The sequence below is a fragment of the Populus nigra genome, chromosome 6 (assembly GCF_951802175.1).
Source record: "Populus nigra chromosome 6, ddPopNigr1.1, whole genome shotgun sequence".
NCBI classification, from domain to species: Eukaryota; Viridiplantae; Streptophyta; class Magnoliopsida; order Malpighiales; family Salicaceae; genus Populus; species Populus nigra.
The window spans coordinates 17961788-17986216 of record NC_084857.1 but is presented as its reverse complement, the minus strand read 5'-3'; the positions used below and the strand labels follow the sequence as shown (position 1 = coordinate 17986216).

Sequence of the window (24429 nt, the reverse complement as noted above, 5' to 3'; positions counted from 1 at the left end):
AATGCACATCAAAAAGGTAAGTTATTACAGACTTTGAAAATGCACAAAAATGCATTAGGATGGACCATAGCTGACATAAAAGGAATTAGTCATTTGATTTGCACACACATAATTTATTTAGAGGAAAATGCTAAACCATCTAGAGAAATGCAACAAAGGCTTAATCCTAATATGAAAGAAGTAGCGAAAAATGAAGTCATGAAGCTTCTAGATAATGGAATCAGTTATCCTATTTTTTTACAGCAAATAGGTAAATCCTACCCAAGTTGTACCTAAAAAGTCTAGAGTCACTGTGCTAACAAATGAGAAAAATGAGTTAATTCCAACTAGGACTATTACTGGTTGGCGCATGTGCATTGACTATAGAAAACTTAATTCAATGACTAGAACAGATCATTTTCCTTTACCTTTCATAGATCAAATCCTAGAAAGAGTTGCAAGTCATGAATTTTATTTTTTCCTAGATGACTATTTAGGTTACAATCAAATTGAAATTGCATTGGAAGATCAAGAGAAGACTACTTTCACATGTCCATTTGGTACTTTTGCATATCGAAGAATGCCTTTTGGATTATGTAATGCATGGCCACATTTCAAATATGCATGCTTAGCATATTCAGTGATATGGTTAAACGTTTTCTTGAGATTTTTATGGATATTTTTTATATTTTTTTTGTGATTCATTTGATGATTGTTTAACTAACTTGGAAAAAGTTTTGAACAGGTGTGAAGAGAACAATCTTGTGCTTAATTGGGAAAAAATGTCATTTTATGGTAACAAATGGCATTGTACTTGGTCACATTGTTTCATTGATGCAACCATATTATTCGATAGTTTCACCCACATTTAACTAGTTTTTTACCTATGTTTTATATATAAAATGCCTTGATATTATTTGTTTTATGTTTTGAAGGCACTTTTGGATGAAAGATGCAAAAAGGAGTAAATTGGAGATAATTGGCAAATTTGACCTTCAGTCGATGTTTCGTGCAGAGCGTGAGCTCTAAAGGTTGAAATGAAGTGATTCCAGTGGCATTAAAAAGCTAACATCCATACCTTTCTGGACATCTAAGGTGAGAAAATAAAATAAGAAAGAGCATGGAAATCACCGCCTTCAATGTCAAATCTCGCAATCTGCCAGTGTTGACCTTCGGCCATACCGACTTGAATATCCGGAGCTACAGAAGTCCAATTTATGCAAGCTCGTTTTGGATTCCTGACTCAAAGGCCTATAAACGCTCCCAATTTCAGCCAAAAATGATGTCATATGAGGGAGATATTATTTTTCAAAGATAACAACTGAATTTTGCCAGCAAACAGGTTTTGTGAAAAAACGAGTCCAAATTACGTTCCAAAGCATCTAAACCGATATCCAAGTTTTTATTTCGGCAATTTAGCTCCTCTAAGTCAAAGCTTGAAGATTTCATGCAAGGCTATTTTTCCTTTTTTAAGAAAATAGTTATTGAAGTACTTAAATGTAAACAATCTACTTAAGGGAGGACTATTTTGTAAAATAGAGACTAGGGTTTCCTAGGATATAAAAAGAATGAGAGAAGAGAAGGGGGGTAGCCAGCCAAGAAGAGAAAAATTCCCCCCTCCTCTAAGAAACCCGAAATCATGCATTCCTCCTTCTTTTTGATTAGTTGTTCAATAAACATGCAAGGCTAAACTCGTTTTCTTGGTTGCAAGGACACGAAAACCTTCGGATTTCAAGAACTGTGAGATTTATTTTACCTTTTCTTTTCAATTTATATGATGAATAAGTTTGTTCTCCTATGCTTATTTTTCGAATGATGGTTTATTTTAATTGCTATAGCGGACTCTAAGTTATTATTGTATACAATCTATTGCTATATCAAAACTAGAGTTGTGGTATATGAACTTGTGAAGCAACTGAGTTTAATAATTGTGGCGGATCTACATTATTAATCTTAGGGAGAACATTCAATCAAATCATACATAGATTACGAACAGTTGTGTTTTCTTGATTAATCAACTTATTTAGTTCTTAAGGCTGCCATTGAATTAAATTACTAGTGCAGACATTATGGTTGTTTAATGGTTAGGGTTAGTTATACGGCGGATCCGTTAACTAACCAATGTTAAGAAGAGATAAATATTCAGAATATAAATTGATGTTTTGTTTCCATGATCAGTTTTGATTTCTGTAGGTGGATGTGTGCTTGTGACCAAGGTTTGTTCTCTTGATAATTTTCTGATTTTATTAAATTTTGGTTTGATAGTTTTCTGTTTTCTTTTGTTTTAGTCTAGATAACGTCCAAACCCCCCCAAATTGCATATCATCTAGCATAAAAATTTGACTTGAACCTTCCTTGTGGGATCGACCCCTTGCTTGCTCTATACTATCTTGTGTGTTGTGTTTTAAGCTAGGGTAATTAATTTGTGCGACCGCAATATCACAACAAATTTTGGTGCCATTGCTGGGGAAGTAATTTTAGTTGATTCTTGTGCTATTATTTTTATTTTCTGTGATTATTATTTATTTTTTCTAAAACAAAAAAAAAGAGACAAAATTTTTGCTTGCGGCGGTAATGTTCACTTACGGCAGCGGTACTGTTCAAAACATATTTTTTGGTGGAATTAGGTATCGCCCTTTTGTTTCCTGAAGGGAAACAACATTCTGAACAGGACTAGTGATAATTCACTAGCCCCACCCTATCGAGGCCAAATTCCACTATTTTCTAGGGTTTTAGGCAGTTTTAGTTTTCTAACGTACGATTTTTCGTACAATTTGCATTGTTTTGGATCTCTTGTGTGGTTGGTTTCTTTTGAGTTTTCTTGATGATTTATGCTAGTAACCCGTTCTACTAATTAAAGTCAAGTGCAGTTAGATATCGAAATAGAAAAAACTTTACACAGGTTACGAAAGGAAGCTCGCCTCAACATCATGGCTATTGCACGACAACAAACACTCAAGGAGCTTGCTGCTCATAACATGGAAAATCAGCCATTGTGCATAAACATCGACAATAATGTAAACTTTGAGCTCAAATCTAGTTTTTTACATTTGCTACCAACATTTAATGGTCTTGTAGGAGAAGATCCTCATACTCATCTCAAGGAGTTCCGTATGGTTTGTGTTGGCATGAAACCGAACGGAGTTGATGAAAAACAGGTTAAGGTGAAAGCTTTCCCTTTCTCTTTAAAAGGGGCAGCAAAGGCATGGTTTTTCTCCATTCTCTCAGGTTCAATTGGAACTTGGAATGGCATGAAGAAGATCTTTCTTGAGAACTATTTCCCAGCATCTCGAGTTGCCAATATAAAGAAAGAAATATGTGGGATTCGGCAATCTCATGGAGAGACACTTTCTGAGTATTGGGAAAGATTTGAGCAATTGTGCATTCAATGCCCTCATCATCAAATACTCGATCAGCTGCTCATTCAATATTTCTATGAAGGATTGATGCCTACTGACCGTAGTATCATTGATGCTGCAAGTGGAGGGGCATTGGTAGATAAGACACCCAAGGATGCATGCCAATTGATCTCAAACATGACAGCCAACTCGAAACAATTTGGTACGCATGGAGACTTCGCAAACAAACAAGTAAATGAGGTAAGTATTTCTAACCTTGAAAATATAGTTAATGATCTTAGTTCTCTTGTGCGTTCTTTGGCTTATGGAAATGTACAACAAGTGAAAGTTTGTAGCATTTATTCCTTACAAGAATATACCTCAGATATGTACCCAACAATGCAAGAAGATTACATTGAACAGGTTCATGCAGTTGATAGAGGATTCAATGGACAACTTCAGCGTAAGTATGATCCTTTTTCCCACACGTACAATCCTGGATGGAGAGATCATCCAAACTTATGTTATGGGAACCCACCTCAACAAGGCAATCAAGGCCGACAATTCCATCCCCATGGATTTCAGCCCCAACATAATTATCAAGCAAGACAACCCCCTCCATTCACAAACTCCAATGTTATGGGGTCGTCATCTAGTGATGATCTTCGTGAGATGATGAAAACTTTGGCTTTTAACACTGTGACCTTGCAACAAAATATCATGTCCTTTCAATAGGAAACAAGGTCAAGTATTCACAACTTGGAGAAGCAAATGGGGCAAGTAGCTTTAAGTGTGGGGCAATTGGAAGCACAAATGAATGGAATATTGCCCTCTCAAGCATTGAATCTAATAGAGAATGTTAGTGTGATCATGCTGCAAAGTGGGAAAGAACTTGAAGAAAAAAAGTCGAAACAAATTGAGATGGAGGAAGAAGAAAAGATAGAAACCGAATTAAGTACAAAAAAGGAACATCCTCCTCCTTTACAAACTGAAACATCGACCAACACTCCAAAGGTAACTCCTCACTCAATGAATTCCAGTTTTAAAACAATTCCACCCTTTCTTGTGAATTCTTCTAGGTCAAAGAAAAAAAGATTTTAGAAGTTTTCAAGAAAGTAGAACTCAACATTCTTTGCTTGATGCTATCAAGCAAATTTCCAAGTATGCCAAATTCTTGAAGGAGTTGTGTACTACCAAGAGAGCTTTCAAACTAAAAGGTCATGAAATGGTAAGTATGGGTGAAGTTGTATTTGCTATTGTTTAAAAGAATATGCCTTTGAAGCAAAAAGACCCGGGTGTGTTTACTATCCCATGTGTTATTGGTAATGCTAGATTCAAAAGGGCCTTGTGCGATTTAGGTGCATCCATTAGTGTTATGCCTAAACATGTTTATGATTCTTTTAGTCTTGAGCCTTTGAATAAAACTAGCATTGTAATACAACTTGCAAATTGTAGTTTTGTGTACCCACTTAGTGTGATAGAAGATGTCCTAGTCAAGATTGATAGTTTGGTCATTCGATATGACTTTTATATTCTTGATATGGAACATGATTCTTGTGATTCATCAAATAGCACTCCTATATTGTTTGGGAGACCATTCTTGAAAACTGCCAATACAAAAATTGATTGTGGTAAGGATACTTTGTCTATAGAGGTAGGAGATGAAAAAATTGAATTTAATTTTCATGATGCAATGACATATCCTTATAGCAATGTTTATTCTATCACATGTTATAACCAAGTTGATAAGTGTGTGCAACAAGTTTGTGATTTTGATAGTGAGGATGGATTAAGCATAGCTTTAAGCTATGGCTATGATTTTACCTAAATAGAAGAGATAAAGAGGCATATATATATATTCCCCAAAACATGTATGAATCAGCATTGGCTTTGCAAGCTTTGCAAACTGTTCCCCATGATGCAGGAGTCATTCACCCCATCATGGACAGTGAATGAGTGGCGTCTATCCTTTTGGTGCCCAAAAAGATTGGAATTATTTTGGAAGAAATACAAAATGATGCTTATGAGAATGCAAGGATTTACAAAGAAAATACTAAGAGTCTCCATAACCGAATGATTATAAGAAAAGAGTTTAATGTTGGAGACAAAGTCCTTCTTTATCATTCGCGTTTGAAACTTTTTCTTGGAAAGTTGCGCTCTCGTTGGATTGGACCCTTTGTTGTTTCTAATGTTTTTCCTTATGGTGCAGTTGAAATTACAAGTTTAGAAACCAATAAAGTACTCAAGGTCAATAAGCATTGCTTGAAACTTTTGAAGATAAAGACTCTAATGAAGCCATAGAGTACCTAGACTTGCTAGCTGAAAATGCTCAAAATTGGGACATTACAAACACTTATGAGGCACCAAGTAAAACTTAACCTCATACATCTAGTGGAGGAATGTACAACCTTAGGGAAGCTCATGACCTCCATGCCAAATTTGCATCTTTAGCTAGAAAAGTCGAGGCACTAGAATTGAAAAAAAGTGGTCAATTAAAATCTGTTCAAGAAATTGTATGTCAAATCTGTGAAACCAATGAACAACACTCAACAAATGATTGTCCAACTTTGCCTTCTTTTAGGGAATGCCTCCATGAACAAGCTCATGCTTTAAACAATTTTAAAAGGCCCAATTATAACCCATACTCACAAACATATAACCCTGGTTTGAGAAATCACCTAAATTTCAATTGGAAGAGTGATACACAAACAAGGCAAAACCGGGTTCTCCTTCCTTCAGAGAACTTGTAGCCTTGTGTCTTAGCTTTCCAATGAGACCAATCTCGCTTGTAACGAAGTTTTATAACTCTAGATATAGTTAAAAATCTGAGGAGAGGTCAGACAGTAACGGTTCAAAAACAAGATAGTAACAGTTGGACAGTAACAGTCCAAATATTTGTTGAGGAGCAATTTTGATTGTCTTAAAGGCAGAACTGGGTTCTCCTTCTTTTAGAGAACTTGTAGCCTCATGTCTTAACTTTCCAACGTGACTGACCTCGCTTGAAACGGAGTTCTATAACTCTATATATAGTTAAAAATCTGAGGAGAGGTCGGACAGTAACAGTTCGAGGTTTAAACAATAACAATTGAAATATAAAGAAAAGAATGATAACCATGGTTAGACAAAGAATGATGATTTAAATAGATGAAATGAGAGAACATAAAATTTGAAGAAAGGAATAATTGAAAGAAATACCTGTATTGGTTGTTAATATGGTTAGTATAAAATATATCCTTGAATAAGGATCACTTATGAGATTATGCCTGTGATTACCAGGAGGGACCACAGGCGTTGTGCAGCGGTAGCAACAGGGGAGCACGAGTAGAGCTTCTACTGCATGTAGGTGATCTGCACCTATACTTTCTAATTAAATTCTATAATTTAATATATTATTGATGTGAGATGTGAATTACCGAACGTTGGATATTAGGAGAAAGGAGGAAAGTTTGCGTAATGATGTCGATATTTTGGATATTATTCTGAATGTATGTGTATTTAAGGTGAACAGTTGTTGTGTGAATTGCCAAGTGATGAAATTATCGTTAACAAATGAAATATGAGAAGTGTGATTTGGGGCATGAACTAGCATGCATTAAATGTATGTTAGCCAATACATCTTGATCCCCTTACCCGGGATCCTAACATACACTAAATATATGCTAGACAATACATGATGATCCTCTTACTCGAGATCCTAACTTACACTAAATGTATGTTAGTCAATACATCTTAATCCCCTTACTCGGGATCCTGACATACACTATATTCACCTTGAATAGATATAGAAAAAAAATTAATCACGCTGTTTATCAGTTAACAAGAGATCGTTGCTTTATCCCGGATATGGGGATGTTACATCTCCCAAGTGTAGGAGTGTTGAAATAATAAATAACTTGGCAATACCGGGATCGAACCACAAGGAGGTTAACTGTATAAACTACAAATAAAAAAATAGATAATAACAGAAAAGGAGTTGAAGAGAGATTTGAGATGTGATATTGATATAAGGATTAAACAAGAATAAAATAATTGTCAAGGTTAGAGAATCCACTAATGGTATTTCAAACAAGTATAGTAAAAACTCTTTTTATTACTCAACTGGAAACCACACACAAAGGAGGTTCCAATCGAATTATAAATTGTTAACTTGATTACATTAGTTATCTTATTTGAATAATGCTAATACTTGTAAATGTTGTCAGGTATTAATGATTATAATTTATGTTAACAATAAATCAAGTTTCTTTCATAGCACAGGTGTCGGTTATACCATACGATTGTGCTATGAAAGTGCCAAGTATTTGTTGTACCAAGGGTTATACAACATAAATCTAGATTAACCATTTAACAATCAAAGTATTAAAAGTGAACAAGATAACAAATACAAAACATGTTAGTATCAAACATTAAAGTCCATGTTGAGTTTATACTATACTTATTCTTACACCATTAGTGTAACCTTTTCACCTTGATATAATAAACTTAGCCAAACATAATGTAAGAGAGAAACATAAATAAACAAGATAAGAACATAAATAAGATCTAAGTTAACTAAGTAAAGGAAAGGAAATGAAATGAAAAGCATAAACAAGAGATTGATATAAACAAAACTTAAGCAGTACAAAAATATAAAGAGAGAGAGCAAGAACATGATCTTGATCTGAAAACCAAGATGCCTAAATACATGGCAAATGCCTCCTTTTATAGGCCAAAATTTGGAACTATTGATTTGATGACTAATTGTTGAGTGGGTGGCCACATCTTGACTTGGTGACATTCCTTATCTTCTTGTCTGAACAAAACGTCATTACTAACGTCAGCTTTTGAACAGATAGTCTTCATGAAAGTTCTAGGAAATTGTCTCAACTTTCCAATAAAAAAAGAATCAGTGCATTTAGACCTCCAGAATTGGAGATATGGGCTGAACACTAAATAGTGTCTTGGCTGCAGGACAGATTCTGACTTCTTCGTTGTTGCTACAATTTGAACTTGAAAACGGCCTTTTTGAATCTTAGACTCTTCATGAAAGTTTTAGGCCTATGTCTTAGCTTTCTATACTTATAAACTAGACTTAAATCCAACTTCTACAGCTTCAGTTATGATCCAATAACCAAATAGTGTTCTAGTTTGAACTGAACCAGCATCTCTTTTCTAAGCTTGCCCCTCTCTTTATCTTCTCAATTTTAGTAGTTAAACTCATCAATCAATCCTTTGATTTATGTGATTGGCCTACATTTAAGATGAACATTTACCATAAATTAAAGGTATCTTATAGTATCAGACTTGTTATTATAAAACATGCTTTAGTTAAGGAGTTATTGATACTTCAAGTGCAAAATGATGATATAAAACCTTGATAAAAATACACTTTTAAGTACTAATCATATAATCCGATGGCCTTGGTTTCATTAGTTAGGAATTGCCATAATCAATTTCGAGGTGCTTCAAGTTTATATCTAAATCTTGATAAGAGTAGTATGTCTTGTGTGGTGTTGAGCCTAATACTAAATTGCAGCTTCTTGATACTCTCGACTATAGGGAAGGGAAGTTGCTAGTTAGGTATCTTGGTGTTCCTCTTATTACTATAAAGCTCTCTTATTATGATTGTTTGATCCTTGTGGACCAAATCATGGCTAAAGTTAGGAGTTAGTTGAACCACTATCTTTCTTATGCGGGTAGACTTCAACTTTTTTATTCCATCCTTTTCTCTATTTAGGGTTATTGGTCTTCTCTTTTTACTCTTTCTAAGGCTGTTATTGCGAAATAACCTCTTTTTAAGGTCTTTTTTATGGAAGGGTAGTGATCTTTCATTTGGTAATGCAAAAGTTGTTTGGAATACAGTTTGTTTGCTTAAGGAGGAAGGGGGTTTGGGTGTCAAAAATCTAAAGGTGTGGAATTGGGTAGCTATGGTTAAACATTTATGGACTATATGTATTCCGGCCAACTCTATATGGTCATCCTAGATATCTTCATATTTAATGCATGGTAGGAGTATTGATAATTGACACTCATTGGGCCCCTTGGTGGAGTTTTTTAGGGATAAGATTATTATGGATTCTAGCTTAGGGAAGGATGCGAGGTTGAGTTGTATTATTGCTGGTAAGGAGTGGATTTTGCCTCCTCCTAAATCTCCCAAGTGGATTGAGGTTATTCGATGTGCTCCCACTTCTTTTCTCCCGAATGATGGAAGACGTGACCTTGTGTGTTGGAAGGATGCTCTAAGAGGTATCTTCTTTATTTGTTGTGCTTGGAACTCTATTCGTCCCGTTCGGGACAAAGTGGAGTGGTGGAAACTTGTTTGGCATAAACATGTTATCCTGTGATTTTCATTTATCTTATGGATTGCTATTCGTGAAGCTTTCTCTACTTAGGATAAGCTCAGGTCCTATAGGGTTATTCAGTTTATCCAATGCCTTTTATGTGGAGGTGATAGGAAAGATGTTGATAATTTATATTTTGATTGCCCATTCTCTCATCATATTTGGTATGATCTATGCTCCAAATGTCTCATCCTCTTTCATCGTTGCTCTTGGGTTAGCACCATTTCTTGGCTCTCTAACTTGAGTGGAGGGTGTTCTCTTCATTATGTACTTATAAGGTTGATATTAGCTATTGTCGTTTATTATATTTGGAGAGAAAGGAATGCATGTCTTCATGGTGATGCTCCTCATACTAGTTCAATGATTTATAGAGACATTGTTAGTTGTATTGTTTAAAAAGTTAATCCTATTCACAATATCGCTTCTTCAATTACTAATAGAAAACTTCATATTGCTTAGGAATTTTTTGATGATATTTTCAATTCTATTTTGTTTGTTTATTGGCTTTTTAGGTTTTGAAGGCATGCCCTTTTAGTTTTTCCTGGGACATGCCCTGGTTTTTTCTTTGTTTAGTTGTGTTTAGGGTAAGTGGGTTTGTCTATCGTTGCCCCTTTGTAGGGTTTGGACGCTTTGTTGTATTTTGCTATTTTTTGGTTAATATACTTACCTTATCCAAAAAAAAAGGTTGAACCTAAACCATATCACTATTTTTTTTACCAAAAAAAATGCTTAGTTTTTAATGATTGACATGTTTAATTATTGAAATTGGGGTTTATGTGAAGAGAAAAGGAGAGGGCTAGACTTAGAGAAGAAATCCTAGTTGCGTTGGTTCTATTCAAACTAGAACACCATTTGATTTTCAGATTATAACTAGAGCTATCAATATCAATTTTAGGTGTGGTTTATCTTGATGGAAAGCGAAGATGTTGACCTAAAATATTTATGAAGAGACCAAGACTTAATACTGTTGTTTTTCAGTTCAAATCTTAGCAACAAAAGAGAAGTCTGAATTTATCCTACAACCCAGATAATTTTCGGTGTTGAGCCCATATCTAGAGTTATAGAAGTCCAAATAAGCCCATTATTATTTTTTGTAAAGATGAGACAAATACCTAAATTTTTCATCAAGACCATATGTTCATATTATGATGTTATCAATGACGTTTTGTCTAGTTATCAAATCAATAATTGGCCACCAAATTAGTTAAAACACCAAATTAATTAGCCATCATCAATAGTTCTATATTTTAACCTATAAAGGGAGGCATTTTCCATTCATTTAGACATCTTGACTTTCATATCAAGATCCACGCTCTTTCTTTATTTCTTTGTATTTTTGTAATATTCAAGTTTTAATTCATGTTATATTATCATTAATCTCTTATTTATGCTTATCATTTTCTTTATTTTACTTAATTAATTTATATCATAGCTATGTTCTTAACTTAATTATTTATGTTTTTCTTTTTAATTATGTTTAGTTAGTTTATTTTTGTCAAGGTGAAAATGTCACACTAATGGTGTAAAAATAAGTATAGTATAAACTCAACATGGACTTTAATATTTAAATTCAAGAAAGTTTGCTATTAACAAGTGTTATAATTGTTATCTTAATAAATATTTATGCCCTTCTTGTTTAGTGGTGATTCTTGACTCGTGGTGTATAATCATTGGCACAACAAGTACTTGATTCTTTTATAACCTACTACATGGAGAATTGTCACTTGTGGTATGAAAGAATATTGATTTGTTGTTGACATAAGTTACCTTGAATACTTGACAACATTAACAAATGTTAGCGTTACTTAAATAAAAGAATTAAAGATAATTAATATGGTCATGCTAATAACTTATTGGAACTTTCTTTGTATGTGGTTTCTAGTTGAGTAATAAAAAGATTTTGGATTATACTTATTTGAAATATGATTAGTGGATCCTCTAACCTTGACAATTGTTTTATCTTTGTTAAATCCTTACATTAATATCACATCTTTTAGATTTCTTTAACCATGTTTCTTTTATTATTTATGGTTTTGTATTCTTAACCTCCCCATAGATCGACCCCGATCTTGGCAGGTCATTTATTTCTTTGACACTCTTACACTTGAGAGAAGAGATCAATTATTTGATCATATCAAGATTTTAGCATCATTATCGGGGAGGTAAGTTAGTGTACAAACTATAAATTTTTTTTTTCCTTGTATAGTTTATAATTCAAATGGAAACAACCTTATTAATCACCTACATTGTTTAACCATAACACCTAAACATGTTAAACATGCTTTAGTAAACTTAACAAGTAAATGAAAGAACCGCCACCTCTTCAAATCAAATAACATTCAATCCACTACAAGAGCATTTATTTTCTTATAAGCCAACATACTTTAAATCATTATATCAAGCATCAATTCTAACATTATATCATTATCTAAACACCACTATCAATGAAAAGTGATGTGGACCAGCCCATAAAAATTAGCAAGGACCTATTATATGTTCCAAAAGGGCCAATGACTCGGTCTAAGATAAAGAAATTAAAAGAGACATTAAATGCATTGGTTTTGAAGGTTTCTACCAAGTCAGATTTGAAAGGTTTATTGGAGTATCAAGAGGAGGCCTTAATACATCTTATCCATGTGCAAGAGAGGCACAATCCAACCTTATTTGGGACATAAGGTGAGGAGAAAACACAACAAAGAAAATAAAAGAATCCTACTATAACTTGAAAACAACATGGGCGGCTACTTTTTTCATTAGTTTCTTGGATTAAGGGGCTGCATGGAAGGCTATAAATAAGCCTTGAATCAGTTATGTAATATTTTCTTTCATTCTCTTCTTCTCACGACAGAACATGGATTTAATATGTAAGACCCATCTTTTTCAAGGCCAAAATTGATGATTTTTTTAATTGTTCGGTTTCTGAATGTTTTTCATCATATCATTCTTTAGATTTATCATTGCATTTTGTTCATTAACAAGGCATAATCTACGTAGGATAATGTAAATCAACATTCTCATAAAACATATTCTCAATACACGTGCCCATAATATTATATTTTTATACTCATAGGTTTACATTACATCATATTAACATGCTCATAAATTCACATTCTTGTTCTAGTCTCGTTGATATCATGAGATCATACAAGAGTGTCGAACAACATGTTACACAACTAGTACTTTCATTATCCTCACCTCATGTAATTTCACAACACGACATCCTTATTAGATAAATACCTCATATGTATATTCATCCACATCATATTAACTTGTTTGCGAATTTTTCATTACTAGTCTTTACAAAGGGGGTCGGACGACTAATTTAGTGATTAACATGTCCGTTCATACAGAACTCATATCACTCATAACATATGAATATATAGTTCTTTTCAAAATGTGTGAGTTGCGAAACAGATTTCCCTACGCACCATATTGGTATGATGTCCCTGTTATAGTACAAGATAATTTCAAGCATTATAGGCAATTTAAATAAACATAATAAAACAATATTAGCGTTACATTTCATTCATGAACCGAAAAAGCGTAATTTTATCATTTCTCCTTATATAAATACCACCATTAAATAATTCATCAATTACCGAGGTTAATTATTCCCTTACCTGGGATAAAGCAACGTTCTCATGTTAACTAATAAATAGAGTGATTAAATTTTTTTTTCTATATCTATTCATTGTGGTTGTATTAAAGTCCACCGAAATTTCGACAGAGTCTCCCTTATACCGGGAGGTCCCAAGTTATCGACATATGACCTGTTTACACTTCTAATATACCTCATCTCCTAACTCAATTCAACCCAATCATCCTGGATCTTAGTCCCACAAACATCATCATTCATATCAACCACAATGTTTATGATATACATTGTACAACAATTATCATTATGGATGGATAAAGATATAAACATGCATACATGGAACATAGTTATACAAACTACAGACTTAAATTCATCTATTCCAGTTTAAACATCAATTACACAATTTGAGTATATATAAAAGTTGTACTATTACCAAATACAAGGGTATAATCCCTAGGACCTAAATTACAAAAAGTGAACCCAAGCTAAAATCTACTCCGATCATGCATGCGATGACCCTGAAAACAAAATACATATTATTAAAATATGAATATCACAATAATATAGCAATACAAATATCCAGCAATTTAAAAAGGCAAACATGCATTCATATTTTATTCACTCCTCTCTTTTGGTTTTCGTTGGAAACTCTTTCTCCTTTAACTACTAAAAACCTTTTCCTCTTCCATTATCAACCTCCATTTATGATCTCATAAGATCACCCATGATTATTTCCGCTTAACACATTACCGATACTAATTTCACTGTTATCATCATCACCATGTAGGAGTCGCTGCAAGTTGATCCCCTTACCCGGGATCCTAACATACATTAAATGTATGCTAGTCCATGCATCGTGATCCCCTTACCCGGGATCCTAACATACACTAAATATATGCTAGCCAATACATGATTGATCCTCTTACCCGGGATCCTAACATACACTAAATGTATGCTAGTTCACGCCTCAAATCACACTTCTCATATTTCCTTTGTCAATGATAATTTCATCCCTTGGCAATTTACACAACCACCGTTCACCCTGAATACACATACATTCAGAATATTATCCAAAATATCGGCATCATTATGCAAACTTTCCTCATTTCTCCTAATATCCAACCTTTGGTAATTCACATCTCACATCAATAACATAATAAATCATAGAAATTAATTAGAAAGTATAGGTGCGGATCACTTACCTGCAATAGAAGCTCTACCCGTGCTTCCTAGCTGTTGTTGTTGCACCCAAAGTTGTCAATTCCGTTCCATTTCACCTGAAATGGCCGAAACATTCCATACCAATTCGAAAAACAAAACAAAACGGAACAATTTTCATTTCATTTTAAATCTCGGCCCGTTCCGGATTTTTCGGCTAAATTTAAACCAAAAAGTTCCAGTTCCATTCCACATGTTCCGTTTCGCTCTTGAAAAACCATTGAATCAAATTGAACCTTATTCAATTTAATTAATTAAACCACCCAAGTATGAAAAGCTCTTTTTCATTACTATTTTCAACAACAATGATATTAATAATAATATTGAAAATTGTTATTACTATTTTCATTAACAATTATATTAATTTTTTAAAATTAGATTTATCACTAATCTATATGGTTTATATTCATGTTGTTTTTTTTTCATATTTATACTTTATAGGAATTTGAGCAAAACAAGGGATGTTTTAGATTCCATTAGCCTTGATAACATTGACCTAACAAAAAGTTTTGTTTGATTTGAAAAATGCCAAATAGGTTTAACGAGAGAGAAAGAGAGAGAGAGGCAGAGAGGTGAAAGAGGAGAGAGAGAGAGAGAAAAGAGAGAAAGAGAGAGAGAGTGGTGCTGTCGGAGCTACATCTACTCCGTCCACCGTTGGATTATTCTCATTTTTGACTATGTTGTTCCTTCCAACCTTCTCTCAACATTGACCGAACGGATTTGTTATCCAATCAACGAGGTAAGAGATATTGATCTCGCAATATTTCTACTATTCTGCATTTTCAGTTCTGGAACTATAGAGAAGTGGTGAAATTGCAGCATATTGCATGGATTTTCTTCATGATTTCTGTTATGGCTGTCATAGACATGAAGGCCTTTGCCATATGTGAAGATTAAATCACAGTTCTTTGGAAAAGTTTCAATTTTCTTGCTAGTTCCAGAGTGGTTTGTCGTAGCTTGATCTCCTTTGTTCACCGTTGGATCGTTACCATATTTGAGTATGTTGTTCTTCGGAACCTACTCTACATCTTGACCGAACGGATTTTTGTTACAATCAGTGTGCTGGGAGATATTGGCCTCGTAATTCTGTTATTTCTGAGCTTAGGTTGCTTCTTGGACTCAGTTTATCTTATTAGAATTTTGCTCTCTCTAATATTTGTATGCTACCATAATGTCTCTATGTTCTTCTGTGGAAAATGTTCCAATGGTTAGCTCTCACATTGAACAACATAATTAAGTTAAGTCTGGACATACATTAAGATTAGAACTGCAGGATATGTTGAATAGCCATGGGATGAGGATTTCTCAGTTTCAAGCTGATTCTGATGCTAGTATAGAGAAACACTCTACTGCCCAAGCTTCTAATGTTGTTCCAGAAATGAACCATGTGTTGGGTTCTAAAGTTGATGAGGTGAAGGTAGGGTCTCATCAACAAGAACAACTAAAACCTAGACCCAAATTGAATTTTTTAAATGCTTTGAAGGGTTCTGGTGTTGATGACAATGAGGGTAGCAAGACCCTTGGCATTAGTTCAGTCCGTAATCTGCACTTTGCTCCCCCTACTATGACTGATGGTCGTGTGACAGTAGCTCCTCCTCTTGATGTGTTTGAAGATGGCTGTGAATTTTGGAAATCCACCCTAGTTGGTGGTCATTTTGTGGGGCAGAAATTACCGTATCCCGTGGTTAATTCTATTGCCAAAAGAATATGGAGCTCCTACGGTCTATCAGAAGTTTTGTCTTCGGATAATGGCTTCTTCATCTTCACCTTTGATTCGGTTGATCATGCCATTAATGTGCTGGAAAGAGCCCCATGGCACATGGCAAACAGGCCTTTGGTGCTTAAACGTTGGCAACCGAACATGCAATTTTTGAAAGATGATTTGGCAAGAGTTCCGGTATGGGTTAAGCTGTATAATGTCCCTCTCGAGTATTGGACTATTAAGGGGCTGAGCTGTGTAGCGAGTGCTATTGGAGTCCCCCTTCATGCGGATCATACGACATTGTTGCGTAAAAGGCTTAGTTACGCAAGAGTTTGCGTTGAGATAGATGCTTCGAAGACGTTGGTTAAGGAATATGATCTTCGCTGTCCAAATGGGTTATTCATAACAATTTCAGCTGAATACGAATGGATACCGTCGAAGTGCAGTAATTGCAATGTCTTTGGACACACCACAACGCTATGTGCTACTAATAACATTGATAATCTTAAAGTGGTGGCAGAGGGTAAGAGGAATCTAGGAGCTATGAACTCTAAATCTGCGGATAACAAGCCGAATCAGTTTCAGTGGCAGGTAGTTGGTAAACGAAACAAGGGTTCTGTGAGTGGGGAGAATGCTCCCTTGGCATCTAAAGTGGGTAATTGTGATGAGAATGGTTGTTCAACATCTGGTATACATATGCCTGATTGTAATATGAATGATCATGCGACATCAGATGTGTGCAATGCTGGTTGTCATGAAGATGAAAATCCTTCCTCTCCTCTTGTCTTGAAGAGTTTACGAGAAGACATGAAACAGGAGCAAGGGGCTGCAAGTACTGCTTTAGATCAAGATATGGACGCAATGGGAGGTGATACAGATGGGGAACCAACCGATATCATGACAACCCCTCAAACCCTGAATTCCACCGAAAGGGAAACTGTTAATCAGTTAGCTATTAAGGCTAGAGACTCTCTAGAGAAAAAGAAAAGGGGTTCAAAAGCCTCTTCAAAGAAGAATCAGAAATCTGGCTCCTCTCCAGGAGGCACGTCAAGGTAATCTTTGTGTTGTTGTTTGTACTCCTCTCTATTTTCCTATGATTATTGGATGTTGGAATATTAGAGGTTTGAATGATCCTATAAAGCATTCAGAATTGCGTAGACTCATCCATCAAGAGAGGATAGCTTTTTTTGGTTTGGTTGAAACTCGAGTTAAAGACAAGAATAAAGATAATGTTTCTAAACTTCTTCTGCGTTCTTGGTCCTTCTTGTATAATTATGATTTCTCTTGTCGTGGTCGTATTTGGGTTTGTTGGAATGCTGATACGGTGAAGGTGGATGTTGTTGGAATGTCAGACCAGGCTATTCATGTTTCTGTCACTATATTAGCTACCAAAATCAGTTTCAATACTTCAATTATTTATGGAGACAATAATGCTTCCTTACGTGAGGCATTATGGTCTGATATAGTGAGTCGTAGTGATGGATGGGAGTCAACCCCGTGGATTCTTATGGGTGACTTTAATGCTATCCGCAACCAGTCGGACAGGTTAGGAGGGTCTACTACGTGGGCTGGTACCATGGACAGATTGGATACATGTATTCGAGAAGCGAAAGTAGATGATCTTCGGTATTCAGGAATGCATTATACTTGGTCGAACCAATGTCCTGAGAATCTGATCATGCGGAAACTAGATAGAGTACTTGTTAATGAGAAGTGGAATCTGAACTTTCCATTATCGGAAGCGAGATTTTTGCCTTCGGGTATGTCAGACCATTCTCCTATGGTGGTAAAGGTTATTGGCAATGATCAAAACATAAAGAAACCATTCAGATTCTTCGATATGTGGATGGATCATGACGAGTTCATGCCCTTGGTGAAGAAGGTATGGGATCAGAATTCGGGGGGTTGTCCAATGTATCAGCTGTGTTGCAAATTAAGAAAGCTAAAGCAGGAATTGAAACTTTTCAATATGGCTCACTTCTCTAACATTTCAGATAGAGTTAAAGATGCAAAAAACGAAATGGATAAGGCTCAACAGGCTCTGCATACAGCGCATGAGAATCCAATTTTGCGCATGCGAGAAAGGGATGCTGTTCGTCTATACGCTTCTACCGTCAGGGCTGAAGAGAGTTTTTTCAAACAGAAGGCAAGGATACAATGGCTTAGCTTGGGGGATCAGAATACTAGCTACTTTCACAAATCAGTAAATGGAAGACAGAATAGAAATAAGCTTCTATCACTTACAAGGGAGGATGGAGAGGTTGTCGAAGGACACGAGGCAGTCAAATCAGAAGTAATTGCATACTTCCATCGTGTGTTAGGAGTGGATCAGATGCCTAGGGTTCTGAACGAGGAAGTGATGGACTCGGCAATTAACTTGAAACTGTCTTCAACGCAACAGCATCTACTCGCACAAGATGTAACAAGGGAGGAGATTAAGCATGCTATGTTTAGTTTGAAGAACAACAAAGCCCCTGGTCCGGATGGCTTTAACGCAGGTTTCTTCAAAAGAATATGGCACATAGTTGGGGAAGATGTAATCAACGCTGTTAGATCCTTCTTTCAGACTCGTAGAATGCTTAAAGAAATGAATGCTACATCCATTTCTCTTATTCCTAAAGTTGCTAATCCTACAAGGTTGACTGATTTTCGTCCTATATCTTGCTGCAATACAGTGTACAAATGCATCGCTAAGATTCTAGCTGGGAGAATCAAAGTTGTTTTGCCATCCTTAGTTGGTCCATATCAGACTGCTTTTATCTCAGGACGGCGAATCAGTGATAACATTCTTTTGTCTCAGGAACTAATGAAAGGCTATCATAAATCTACGGGACCTGCTCGTTGTGCTATGAAAGTTGATCTGATGAAGGCTTATGACTCGGTGCGGTGGGATTTCGTTGACGCCATGTTAATAAAAATGGGATTCCCTAGAACAGTCATTGATTGGATCATGGTTTGTGTTACATCATGTCAATTCTCTATCAACGTCAATGGTGAGCTTGCAGGTTACTTTCAAGGAGGAAGAGGGCTGAGACAAGGGGATCCATTGTCGCCATATTTGTTTGTCCTATGTATGGAAATCCTTTCGGGGCTATTCTGCAAGATGAGTGCCAACCAAGAATTCAAGTTCCACTGGAGATGCAAGAAGGACAAAATTTCTCATCTTTGTTTTGCTGACGACTTGATGATTTTTAGCAACGGGGATGTAAAGTCAATTCGTATGATCAGAACGGTGCTCACAAAGTTTCAAGACCTATCAGGTCTGTATCCAAATCCAAACAAAAGTGACATCTTCTTGAGCGGTGTGTTAAATGCTGAGAAGGAGCAAATTATTCATATTCTTGGGTTTAGAGAGGGGGAGCTCCCTATGAAATATTTGGGAGTACCTCTTCTCTCATCCAGACTAAAGGCTGTTTATTGTAAGGGCCTCGTGGATCGAATCACCTCTAAAGTTCGACATTGGACTTGTCGAACACTCTCGTATGCAGGACGGGTACAACTGATTAATTCAGTCTTATTTTCCATACAAGTCTATTGGGCATCTCTCTTTCTCTTACCTGGGCAAGTAATTAAAAATGTGGAGCAAATTATGAAATCCTTTCTTTGGTCAGGTTCAGATATGAGAACTACTGGGGCTAAAGTGGCTTGGGATCAGGTATGTCTTCCAAAAAAGGAGGGGGGGCTAGGAATAAAACGGATAACAGAATGGAACAAGATTGCTTTGTTGAAACACATTTGGAACCTGTGCAATGACTCAGATGGCTCAATATGGTCTACTTGGATCAGATCCAATCTGTTGCGAGGTAGGAATTTCTGGACAATCAAGACACCACAGAATTGCTCTTGGGCTTGGGGAAAGATTCTAAAGCTCAGATCCTTAGCATGGTCGAAGATGAAGTACATCATAAGAGATGGAATGACAACCTCTCTATGGTTTGACAATTGGCATCCTCACAGCCCACTCGCGGATTCTTACGGGGAAAGATTCATCTATGATTCAGGTATGGCCAAGAACGCGAAGGTGAATGTGCTAATTCATAACTCAGAATGGAAAACTCCTACCACCCAAGCTATTGGCTGGCACCCCATTATAGAAGCTATTCCTTCCAATTCTAATCCTAAAATGGGGCAAAAGGATGAGATAGTTTGGTTGGATTCACCAAATCACAGATTCTCGATCAAAGTAGCTTGGGAACAACTAAGACGTCATCGTCAGATGGTTGAATGGCATGACATTGTGTGGTTCAAGAATGCTGTTCCAAGACATTCATTTCTTCTATGGATGGCTGTCCAACAGAAACTCACAACTCAAGATAAACTTCATCGGTTTGGTATACATGGTCCCAATAGATGCTCGCTCTGTCTCCGCAACAATGAGGATCACAACCACTTGTTCTTTGAATGCTCCTATACTAAAGCGATCTGGTGGGATGTTTGTGACAGATGCGACATTCCAAGAATGACAAAAGGCTGGGATGAATGGATTCGATGGGCCACTGTCTCTTGGCATGGCAAGAGTTTCGTCAATTTTTCTCGTAAACTGAGTTTTGCAGCTACAGTGTATCATGTATGGCAAGAACGGAATGCAAGGATCTTTGCTGGAATGTCTAGAACTTCGAATTTGGTCTTTAATCAAATCGAATGTATCATTCGTGATAAGCTTGATTTGATGAGGAATGTCGCACCAACAAATGAAAACAAAAGGATCCAACGAGCTTGGAGGGTGAATACCATAGATTCTTAATTTGTTAGTTAGCTGGTTGTATTGGTTTCCCTAACGAATCCAGTGAGGTTTCAGTGTTATGGTCGGTGGCTAGCTTGTAGCCATCTGTTGTTTTATGTTTCTGTTATCATTGTAAATCTGGGGTATGCCCCTTATAATGTTTGTATCTTCTTCTTTTAATACATACGTCAACTTACCAAAAAAAAAAAAAAAAAAAAAGATAACATTGACCTAACTTTATATTTAAAATTTAACATCCCCCATTTCTGGGATAAAACCACAATCTCATGTCGATAGAAAAACAGAGTAGTTAATTTTTTTTATATATATGTTGCGATGTCGCGGTCGCACAAATTAATTACCCTAGCTTAAAACACACAAGATAGTATAGAGCAAGTAAGGGGTCGATCCCACGAAAAAGTTTCAAGTCAGATTTTTATGTTGTACGTTATGTAATTGGGGGGATTTGGTTTGTGATTATCTAAACTATGGCAACAATTAAACTAGCAAACAAAATCAATTAAAACCGAAACTTATCAAGAAAACAAACCTTGGTCGCAAGCACACATCCACCAACGGAAATTTAGAACCGATCCTTGAAAAGAAAATTGCAGTTTATGTTCTGAAATTTTATCTTTTCTTAACATTGATTAATTAACAGATCCGCCGTATAACTAATCCTAACCAACAAACAATCAAAGTGTCCGCACTAATGATTCAATTTAATGGTAGCTTTAAGAACTAGATAATTTCATCAAGATTAACATACAAGCTGTCCGCAGCTTGTGTCACTTTGTTCTAATGTTCTCCCTAAGTTCAATAACGTAGTTCCGCCACAATTATCAAGCTTAGTTGCTTCACAAGTTCATATATCACAACTCCGGTTTTGATATTAAACTTAGCAATAGATTGTTCACAACAATAACTTAGAGTCCGCTCTAGCAATCATCAACAACAATCATAGGAAATATGCATAGGAAAACAATCATACTCATTCATAACATAAACTGAAAATAGAAGGAAGAATAAATCTCACGGTTCTTGAAATCCGAAGGTTTGTTGTGTCATTGCAACCAAGAAAAGAGCTTAGCCTTGCATAACTATTGAACAACTACTTCTAAAGAATGAAAAGAGCATGATTTTTGGGTTTGTAGAGGAGAGAATTTGTGTTTATTCTCTGCTGGCTGCTGGCTGCTGGCTGCTGGCTGCTGCCTCCTTCTACTCTCCCTCTCTTCTGCTGGCTGCTGCCTCCTTCTGCTCTCCCTATTTTCTGCTGGCTGCTACCTCCTTCTCTCTTTCTTTTTATATGCTAAGAAACATGCTTCGGAATGTAATTTGGACTCGTTTCTTCACGAAACCTGTTTGCTGGCAGAATTCAGTTGTCATCTTTGGAAAATCATATATCCCTTATAAGACATCGTTTTTGGCTGAAGTTTGGGGCGTGGATAGGTCTTTGAATTAGGAATCCAAGAAAATTGAGTTTGCATCAATTGGACTTCTGTAGCTCCAGATATTAAAATTTGAATGGCCAAAGGTCAACACTGGCAGAATGCGAGATTTGACTTTGCAGGATGTGATTTCCATGATCTTTCTCCTTTTATTTTTCTTGCATTACATTTCCAGAAAGGTATGGATGTTAGCTTTTTAGTGCCACTGGAATCACTTCATTTCGATCTCTAGAACTCACGCTCTGCACAAAACATCGACTAAACGTCAAATCTGTCAATTTCCTCCAATTTACTCCTTTTTGCATCTTTCATCCAAAAATGCCTTCAAAACATAAAACAAAGAATATCAAGGCATTTTATATATAAAACATGGACAAAACATTAGGTAGATGTGGGTGAAACTATCGAATAATATGGTTACATCAATATACATATTCATGGTCTTCATGTTAACATCTACCGGAATTTCGATGGAGCCCCCCCTATACCGAAAGGTCCCAAATTACTAACAAATAACCTGTTTACACTTCTAATAGTTTGCATCTCATAACTTAATTCCCGACCCAATCAACCTGGGTTTCAATTCTACAATTATACTCACACCTATCAACCATAATATTTATGATATGCATGATATAACAAAAATATCATTATGGATGAATAATTTAAATAAATATAAATTCAAAGACATGAAATATGGTTCTATAAACTACAACGTTAAATTCATCCTATCAAGTTTAAACATTTATGATACAAATTAAGTTATACAACCATTTTCATGTTTATAAAATACAAGGGTATACTCCCTAGAACCTAGACTTCAAAAAGGGAACATAAGCTAGGATCTACTCCTGTCGTGCATGTGATGATCCTGAAACAAAATGCATATTATTGCAAGGTGAATATCACCATAAATATAACAATATGAATATCTAATAATTTCAACAGGGTAACATGCATTCATATTTCATTTACTTCTCCCTTCTAGTTTTTTTTTTATTATTTAAAATCTCTTCCTTATTCAAACTATTAATAATCGTTCCCTCTGCCACTATCAAGCTTCATTTCAGACCTTATAAGATCAACGTGATTACTTTTGCTTATCACATTACCGATACCAATTTCATTGGTATCGTCATCACCACCCTATAGGAGTCGATATAAGGCGATCCCTTTACCTGGGATCCTAACATACATTAAATGTATACTGGCCAATACATGGTGATCCCCTTACCCGCAGAACTCCGATTCAGGCGAAATTTATGGCATTGGAAAGGTAAGACATGAGGCTACAAGTTCTATGTTTTGAGAAGAACCCAGTTCTGCCTCTAAGGTAGTCAAAATCGCTCATTAACAAACGCTTGGACTATTACTGTCCACTTGTTACTGTCCATTTTTGAACTGTTACTGTCTGACCTCTCCTCAGATTTTTAACTATATCTGGAGTTATAAAACTCCGATTCAAGTGAAATTTATGGCGTTGGAAAGGTAAGACATGAGGATACAAGTTCTATGTTTTGAGAAGAACTCATTTCTGCCTCTATGGTAGTCAAAATCGCTCATTAACAAACGCTTGGACTCTTACTGTCCAACTGTTACTGTCCATTTTTGAACTGTTACTGTCTGACCTCTCCTCAGATTTTTAACTACATCTGGAGTTATAAAACTTCGATTCAAGCAAAATTTATGGCGTTGGAAAGGTAAGACATGAGGCTACAAGTTCTATATTCGAGAAGAACCCAGTTCTGCCTCTAAGGTAGTCAAAATCACTCATTAACAAACACTTAGACTGTTACTATCCAACTGTTACTGTCTATTTTTGAACTATTATTGTCTGACCTCTCCTCAGATTTTTAATTATATCTGGAGTTATAGAACTCCAATTCAAGTGAAATTTGTGGCGTTAGAAAGGTAAGACATGAGGCTACAAGTTCTATGTTTTGGGAAGAACCCATTTCTGCCTCTAAGATAGTCAAAATCGCTCATTAACAAACGCTTGGACTGTTACTATCCAACTGTTACTGTCCATTTTTGAAGTGTTACTGTCTGACCTCTTCTCATATTTTTAACTAAATCTAGAGTTATAGAACTCTGATTCAAGTGAAA

General features: G+C 35.8%; 1 non-coding gene across 1 annotated transcript; it reads right to left on the bottom strand.

Annotated features, from left to right (window-relative positions):
* Window positions 1-3278: 3278 nt before the first annotated feature.
* Window positions 3279-3385, bottom strand: LOC133698092 (small nucleolar RNA R71). Its single transcript, XR_009843015.1, has one exon. It is a non-coding gene; the product is annotated as a small nucleolar RNA R71 (small nucleolar RNA).
* Window positions 3386-24429: the final 21044 nt, after the last annotated feature.